Here is an 8,075-nt window from a genome sequence, read left to right as displayed (position 1 = left end):
TCTGAATCCACAAGGACTGCATACAAATGAATCTTTTGCTCTTGCCTACATTTAATGACAAGGACTTCAGAGACGATTGAATTTTTTGCTCTTGCCTACACCATTTAATTACCAGGACTTTTAGAGACAAATGAATATTTGCCCTTGCCTACACCATTTAATGACATATAGATGGTGTTTGATAAACTTTCACTGTAGTGTCTATGGGAATCGCCCTTGCTATTGATTTCTTGAATTTTAGAATGCAAGTGAAAATTGGTAGACTTCTTGGATTCTAGAGGGCAAGTGAAAATTGTTACGGTGAAAGAATGCAAGTGAAAATTGGTATAATGATGCAAGAAAAAATTGGTAGAATGCACGTGAAAATTGATAGGGTAAAAGCTGGAGACCTGTTTGACAAGTTGTTGTGCTCGTAATTTCACCCATTATGTATTTAATTGATATGATGTGCGTAATGCAGTTTTTTAAAATATATTTTGTAATTGCTTACCCAAAAATAAGGTTCATGCCATTTCCATTCATCCAACCTATTACAAAAAATATAAATAAATTCAAAAAATACCAATATTTTCATAAATGTTGAAGAATATTGTCAACAAGTCCATCCCCTTCTAATGCTCGCTCACTCTACACTCACATGTCGTCCGAAAACTCAAAACATTAGTGATACTTGGGCATGAGATTTGGAAATATGTATTTAAATGTTTGAAAGCTAACTATTCCATATTGCCACTACATTTTACACTACATACTTAAAAGGTTTAGAGGCTACAAAATATTTTTACTCTTCTTTAAACATCCACTACAGCTTTGCCATTTTCCGTAAGTGTTAAAAAAGTATCATGAGCAACAAATACATTAACTCAGAGAACAAGTGGAATGTCAGCATCAGCAGGAAAGTTACTTGTTTAAATACACCTTGCTCCTCAGAGCCATATCGTCCTTCATAATAGAACTTTTTATAACGTGGAGTGAACTTTATGGTCTCATTTTTTTTATCGAGGAACATCACAAGATTTTTCCAAGAACTTTTTATAACTTGGAGTGAACTTTATGGTCTCATTTTCTTTAAAGAAACATCACAAGATTTTCCCAATTCCACTGTGATGTAGGTTTCATATCCTATTCCTTGCCAGATTTGTGCAGTCCATGAGAATGAAAGATCATACCAATTTATACCATGGGTCACAAATTATGATAACATCTACCCATGTATCTTTTCACATTAATAGCCTCCTTTATTAGAAGTAAAATTTACACCACCATCCATTGAAACCAATCTTACGTGGACCCATAGTTCAAACCCTATGAAAGGAAACACACTCAATTAGCAGATGAAATAGGCAAATAAATTTGCTGAAATAGAGACTCAAATTTTTCACTCACTTATGAACTCACGAGAATGGCAAGAATGAAGCATGACCACAACAACAGTTAACAAATGTCTCAAAAAAAAAAAAAAACAAAGGAAGTCAGGTTTCTGTAGTAGCGTTTTTGTTTTTTTGACTAAAAAAGCGACAGATAAAGAGAGAAAAGAAAAAGCAAAGGTGGAGAAAAACAAGAACGAACGCAAAAGAAAATGGTAAAAACCAAAGACCTGACTATTTTCAAACATCAAATAGAAAAAAAAAAAAAAGCAATAAAATTCACCGTTCCAAATGATACAAAATACGAGGGAAACTAGGAACAAACAAGGAACAAGATGCAACTTTAGCAGTTGTAATTATCAACATGGAGTTCAAAAACCAGAAAAATAAATCCCCAAAGAAGAGACGTAACCCTAAATTGGTACCAAGAAGGAAGTGAACACAGGTTCTTCCTTCTCCCATTGCCAATTGAGACAAGCAAGCCATGGGATCATCAAAATACCTTACCAGAATAAAGCGTCAATAAACAGTACAAAAATTCTAAAGTACTCACTGGTTTTCCATTGATTGTAGGTGCAGAGGGTATAGGGCAAGATACAAGGCCGTTGATCGAGGGGCAAGAAGCTCAGTGGCTTGAGGTACACAGCTCCCCAAATGTCAAGGTCGGCAAGGGAGAGCGGAGAATCTCACTGGGTGGGTGTTCCGACTTGTGTCCGTTGTCAAATGGGTGAAACTTGGGGTGAAAGTGGCCCTCTCCAATATTATCAAACAAACGCTGCAACTTCAAAGCTTTCAATTGAATGAAAGCACCTTTTAGAAGGTGCCAAGCATATATATCTACTAGCTGAGAGACTTATCAAATTGCTGGTTAATGACGTTTGAGAAGCTTACATGAAAGCCTGCCAAATAAGCCTTTTTTACTGATATAAAACCAACTTCAAAGACAGTATAATTTTTCCTTTTAATTTTTTTACATCCATTATCACCCCTTCAAAATTTTGTCTACTTCTTTCCTTCCATACCTCCCACATAATTGCTGCTACGAAAATTTGCCAGACCACCACATCCACGGTAACTGAAAATAATACATAATATCCTCATAGCTTCTAGGCAACACCATCGTATAACCAATTTTTTGAGAAGGCCACACCAGAACATTCATCATTATTCAGCCCCTTTTCTTTAAATTATCAATAATAAGTACCTTACCTTGCATGGCAACATGTAGAAAAGCTTGAATTTTGTGTGGTACCGGCTATTTCCATACTTCTTCGAGCCCCGTCTGATGCCATCTCATAGATCATAAAAGAGCAATGCGTATGTTGACTTGACTGTAAGCATTCCATCGTTCTTTGATTCCCAGACAATCTCATCATCCACATTGGTAGAAAGATGAACAATCTCTGGACCCTTCAGAAGACAGGCCAGTTGTGGAAAAACCAACATTATGTCTAAGGTTAGCATGCACAATAAGACCATTGAAGCTTGTTACAGAAAAGTCGCAATTGTGCTTAGCTCTTATAGGTGCATCGTATGTGAAATCTTCTTGTTGGCGGTGAATAATTGGACTGCATTTAAGTTTCGAAAAATTTCTTTCGGATTTTGGAGAAATGACACACCATGGTTATCTGATTTTCCATCGGATGACAAGCTCAATGCGACCCCTATGTGTAAAAATTGACCAATTCATTGCACATAATTCCTCTTTATTTATAGGAAAAAAAAGATGTACAGTCCCCCTTTATAGTCATAATCCAAAATAACCCCTTGGGTGGGTTTATAGAAAGCCCAATGACCCCCTCTAGGTTGAGCAAAAGAAAAAAAAAAAATCTTTTAATCCCCTTCTTATCTTTTTCATTATTGATAAAATATTTACTCCTTTTTTTTTTCTTCTAATAACCCCGTTATATAAGTGGTATTGCGGTGCCTCTTTAATATACTGCGAGGTTCAAGATGAGAGAGATAGGGCTTCAAAGGAGGTTGCCAAGGAGAGAGGGGAAGAGGTTGAAGAAGAGAGAGAGGAAGAGCTCTGTTAGATTTGGATGATAAGGTCATTAGTATAAAGAAAACTGATAAATATTATAATTTGAATAATGAAAAAGTTAAGTGAGGGTTAAACATCATTTTATTTTGGTTTGGACGGGTCCATGTGATATCTATAGATCCAAGGCGTTACTTGATTTTATGATTATAGATGGGGGCATTATCTTTTTCCTTTTTTTTATATACACTTTGATCAATTCTACTGAAAACGCCGAAGGTAATGTTGCATTAGTATCTGCGTAGATGACAATTAATTTTATTTGGAATAGACCCTTATTAGAAAATATTCTTTATAATAGACTATTTTATCTAAAATTTATTATGAATAATATATTTTTGTTAGTTGTTTGATATGTATCTTGTTATTATGAATAATATTATTAAATTATTTAACTTTGTCAGTGCTTTTTCAGCTATTTTAGTTATTTATTTTCCAAAACATGCAATTTTTGCAAATTATTTCTAATAAATTTAAAAATTCTTTTCAAATAAATAAACAAATGCAAAACTCCATGTAAGTTTTTCTGACATCTTTATGATGGATGTTGTCAAACAATCAATAATTCATTATCAAGATTAATCTCATTGAAACAATGAATTATTAGTGTCTATTAGTAGTTACGGACATAACCTTAGAATATTGAAGTCGAGGTTTTGCCTCTTGCTTTAAGCCCATGTTTCTATGGACCCCTATTTATGCTTTATGTTCATTTTCTTAGGTGGAAAACGATTGCTTGGGTGCTAGGTTGGTTCACTCTTGGGACCCATTTGATGACCCTAAGGGTGAAACAACAAAAAAAAAAAAAAAGTGATAGGCCCAACTAAAGGAAAACATACTTTTCGTTCTTTATTAACATTAAGAGTGGATGCTACTTAATAATAAATAATTAGCCTCCGAAAAGAAATGGTAAATCACTAGTATGTCTAAACTAGGATGGCCCTAATCCACATGATCATCATAATCTATTCATGAGTAGGAGATTTACATTGTTCCATCTAAGCTAGAGGGCCATGGAGAGGAGTAGGACACATGGTACAGTTTTTTGATGCATCATCTGCTCTGCTCTTTCTCCATCGCCATCCAACTCGATTGAATAGGGGTGAAGTTACTGGTCCTTATCAGTATTATGTTGTAGGGACCATCATATTTTTTGGGGGGATATGGGTTGTGCCAAATGGTGGAAACATAAGCTTTCAGATACCCAAAAAAAAAACATAAGCTTCCAGATACTTACCCAAAAAAAAAAAACATTAGCTTCCCGATGCTTGACATACTTATCTCATGGGGGTCCATAAGAAAATAATTTGTCACTGCCGACCTGCATTGAGAACGGATCCGCTCCTCATTCCTTTTCCTATTTAACATACACAAAATGAATTTGTCTCCCCTGTAAGCATCATATGAATTTCACCCAAGATGGGCCTCATATTCCATGGTGCTCTTGTATTATAGGATATCCATGTTACAACATTTGCGGAATCCCCCGTAAAAAATGATGCAATTATGGTGGGGTTGGAGGATAGAAGCCCTCTGTTTTTAAAGGCCATAACTTTGCCTCATTGACTGGACATCCTAACAAGGCCCCTGAAAAGGTGAGGACAACAATACCTTTATGGCCTCTAGCAAGCAAGTGCACCAGGATTTCTAGTTACACTCGCAATCATAATTTAACTTCAGCCAGTCGACAGGTGGAGGGACTCACACACTTAACTTATGAACTCTCCTTACAGTCACTCTGGCCACATCTTTGATTTTAAAGAGAACAACAACTTTAGAAATGCCTTTGAACTCATTCTTAGCCAAGGCCCAAATGGCGATTGCTTCCTATATGCCGCATTTGAAGTCCGTCAAATCTCTACCCTTGCCTTCGAAAGTTCTTGAATTTATCTCTCTCCAAATGATCGATTGGACAATAATGAAGGCTATTCTCCATAGAGTTACTCTATTTTTTAGGAGGGGGAGTTAGCCACGGTGTAATTAGGTCTTTAATAGAACCAGGCGTAACCACAACAAAATCAAAAGAATCAAAGAGCCATGACCATAACTGATGAGAAACATAGTATAGAAATATGCACATTGGATTATGATGCATTCCTAAACAACATATAAATAAATAAGAATCATATCTCTACTACATAATTGATACACGGTGGGGAGTCATTCTCTAATGGCTATCCAAGTAAAAGCTTGGGTTCTAGAAGGCATTGGGAATCTCCAAGCTTTGTTTGTTGTCGATAATAAAGGAAGGGACCGATATTCTACAAGTAAATTGTACATTGGCCCTTTCTGGATAGTAAAAGAAAGAGTTCAAGATTGTCATTAAAGCCTAGAATTGATCTGCAATATGATTGTCAACTCCTCGACCTTAATGTTCTAGACTATCTCTCTGCCTCTTCCCAAAACCACCTCCTGTATTGTTAAACTTGGTCTACAGATGAACACTTTCACACCATTTATCACTCCGAAACCAAGTAGATGCTCCATCTTCATCTTGTTTTTGCTATATCGTAAGAAAAGAGGTTTCATGAAATCTGTACGTCTCCAAATAGGGGAAGCATCGTTTCGTATTGGAAGCTTTTCTACAAGAGTCCATATCTTTCTTTTCCATATTTGCTAAAAGGCACCTTCGAGTAGAAGGAGTGCTGGTCCATTGCGATTCGAGCTTCATTCATTCATGTGCTTTAGCCTTCTTATTGTCGGACCCCAACTCTCTTTGGAGATGTAACTGTGGCCCAATTACTAGATGAGTTTTAGTTCGTTCTCTCATCCCTTCCACTCCATAAAAAATTTTACATCATTCTTTCTAGCGGCTTAATGACCATATTTGGAGCCTTAGTGATAAATTGGTAGACTAGAGTGATCCACCCACCAAAAGAGGGATCCTTGATTTTCGATGCATCCAGCTTTGTTTGAAGCCGGGTCCCAAATTGACCTTGTAGGTCTGTCTTATACCAGTGGAGGCATTCCCAGGTATTTAATGGGTCGAGCACTGGGTTTGCATCCAAACCAAGTTGATACTTTTTTTTGGGTGAGTGAGTGGGGAGAGGATAGGAATTGAGCCTAGGATGTAGTCTTGCAATTTGGCAAGCTCTAACCAATTAAGCCCGGGCTTTTATCCTAAACCAAGTTGACACTTCCTCCACAAACACCCATGAACCTAGTCCTTTCCATGTTGAAGTTCTATCCTGAAATCAACTTATAACATTTCAAGTTTAGTTTTTTTAACTCGAGGGAGGGATGCTTTACAAAAAACCAAAGTATCACCTGCACATTGTAGATGTGAAATCAAATGACCATCACTAGTTATCTAGAAGCCTGATAAAAGTCCCGTCCCGACCCCTACGTAATCGACTGCATCATCAGGCTAAAAGGTTCAGTGACCAAAGTGAAGAGGAATGAAGAGGGGATCACCTTGTTGAATGTCTCTGGTACTTCAAAAGTACCCCACAGCTCTGCCTTCAGCCAACATCGAATCATGAGCATTTGACCGGCAACCTCTAATCCACTACACCCATCCTCCCCCAATAAAGTTTTACTCTTGAATAATCCCAATATACTCGATTATAAGCTTTTCAAAGTCGAATTTACATACAGAATTAACACAGTTCTTAGCATTTTCTAGAGCGAATGGACTCTAATGCTACGAGGATTTTAACTATGATTTGTTGATTCTTCACGAAAGCAGACTGTGGCCCCAAAATGATCGAATCCAATGTTAAGAAGCTAATGCCATTAGGGAAAGGACGGAATTCATTTTTGAAATCAATGCAATGAAAGTAGAATTGAGCCCCCCTCTTAATTTTGTCGTTCAGATAAAACTCATTAAAGACGCTTGAGTAAATATTCTTTAACAATACCTCAATGGGAGTGATAAAAACTGATAGGGAAACCGCCCTGTCTTGGGGGAGTGCAAAACCTGCTTCCTTAATCTCATCCCCTAAAAATGGGGCTTTAAATTGAAGTATTTATCTATCGCTTAGGGTTCTAAAATGAAGCCCATCCAATTCAAAATTCGGTCTTGCCTATGCAGGAAATGCATCTTTAACCAATCATTCACATAGAAAAGAAAATAAAACTCCTTTAATCGATTGAAAAAACCCCCATTTTCATCTTGAATATACAGCACATACAATAATTATATATTAACTATTAGAGAAATTAGAGCGACTCTTACCCAATATTTGAAAATTCAAGTTGATTGAGAGCTTTGATCAAACTCAAAATGAGAGCTTCACATCTAGGTTAAGGCTTCAAAGAGAAGAGAAGAGAGAGAGAGAGAGAGAAGCAAAGTCAAGGAGTTGCTTCTCTTGAGGCAATGTAACGACACAAATCTTAATTCTTTGAGGTTCCCTGAACTTCTTACAACCCCGTTTCTTGTACCGCCCCTTATTATCAAACAATAGATGCTACATTAAACTTGAAATTTCAGCTCTTAGTGTAAATAATTCAAGGGGTTCTTTGGAAATTAGAAATTTCAGAGCGATTCGAGAGCCCAAAATTAAATGGGTCATTTGGCAATTAGAAATTTCAGGGTGATTTTAGAGCTGAGAATTCAAGGGGTCGTTTGGCAATTAGAAATTCCAAAGCAAGATGCTAAAATTTTCTGGATTCCCTAGGTTAGCAACTATGAATTGCAACCGTGAAAATGGGTAATTGGACGTCCG

General features: G+C 36.8%; 1 long non-coding RNA gene across 1 annotated transcript; it reads left to right on the top strand.

The window, feature by feature from the left end:
* The first annotated feature begins 1,672 nt into the window (after positions 1-1,672).
* Positions 1,673-2,298, top strand: LOC148780736 (uncharacterized). Its single transcript, XR_016039738.1, has 2 exons — positions 1,673-1,812; positions 1,941-2,298. It is a non-coding gene; the product is annotated as an uncharacterized LOC148780736 (long non-coding RNA).
* The last annotated feature ends 5,777 nt before the right edge of the window (positions 2,299-8,075 follow it).

Source organism: Amborella trichopoda, chromosome 8, assembly GCF_054954075.1.
Source record: "Amborella trichopoda isolate Santa Cruz 75 chromosome 8, AtrichopodaSantaCruz75HAP2 v2.0, whole genome shotgun sequence".
Lineage (NCBI taxonomy): Eukaryota > Viridiplantae > Streptophyta > Magnoliopsida > Amborellales > Amborellaceae > Amborella > Amborella trichopoda.
The sequence above is the reverse complement of the archived record's forward strand: the minus strand, read 5'-3'. Positions and strand labels throughout refer to the sequence as shown.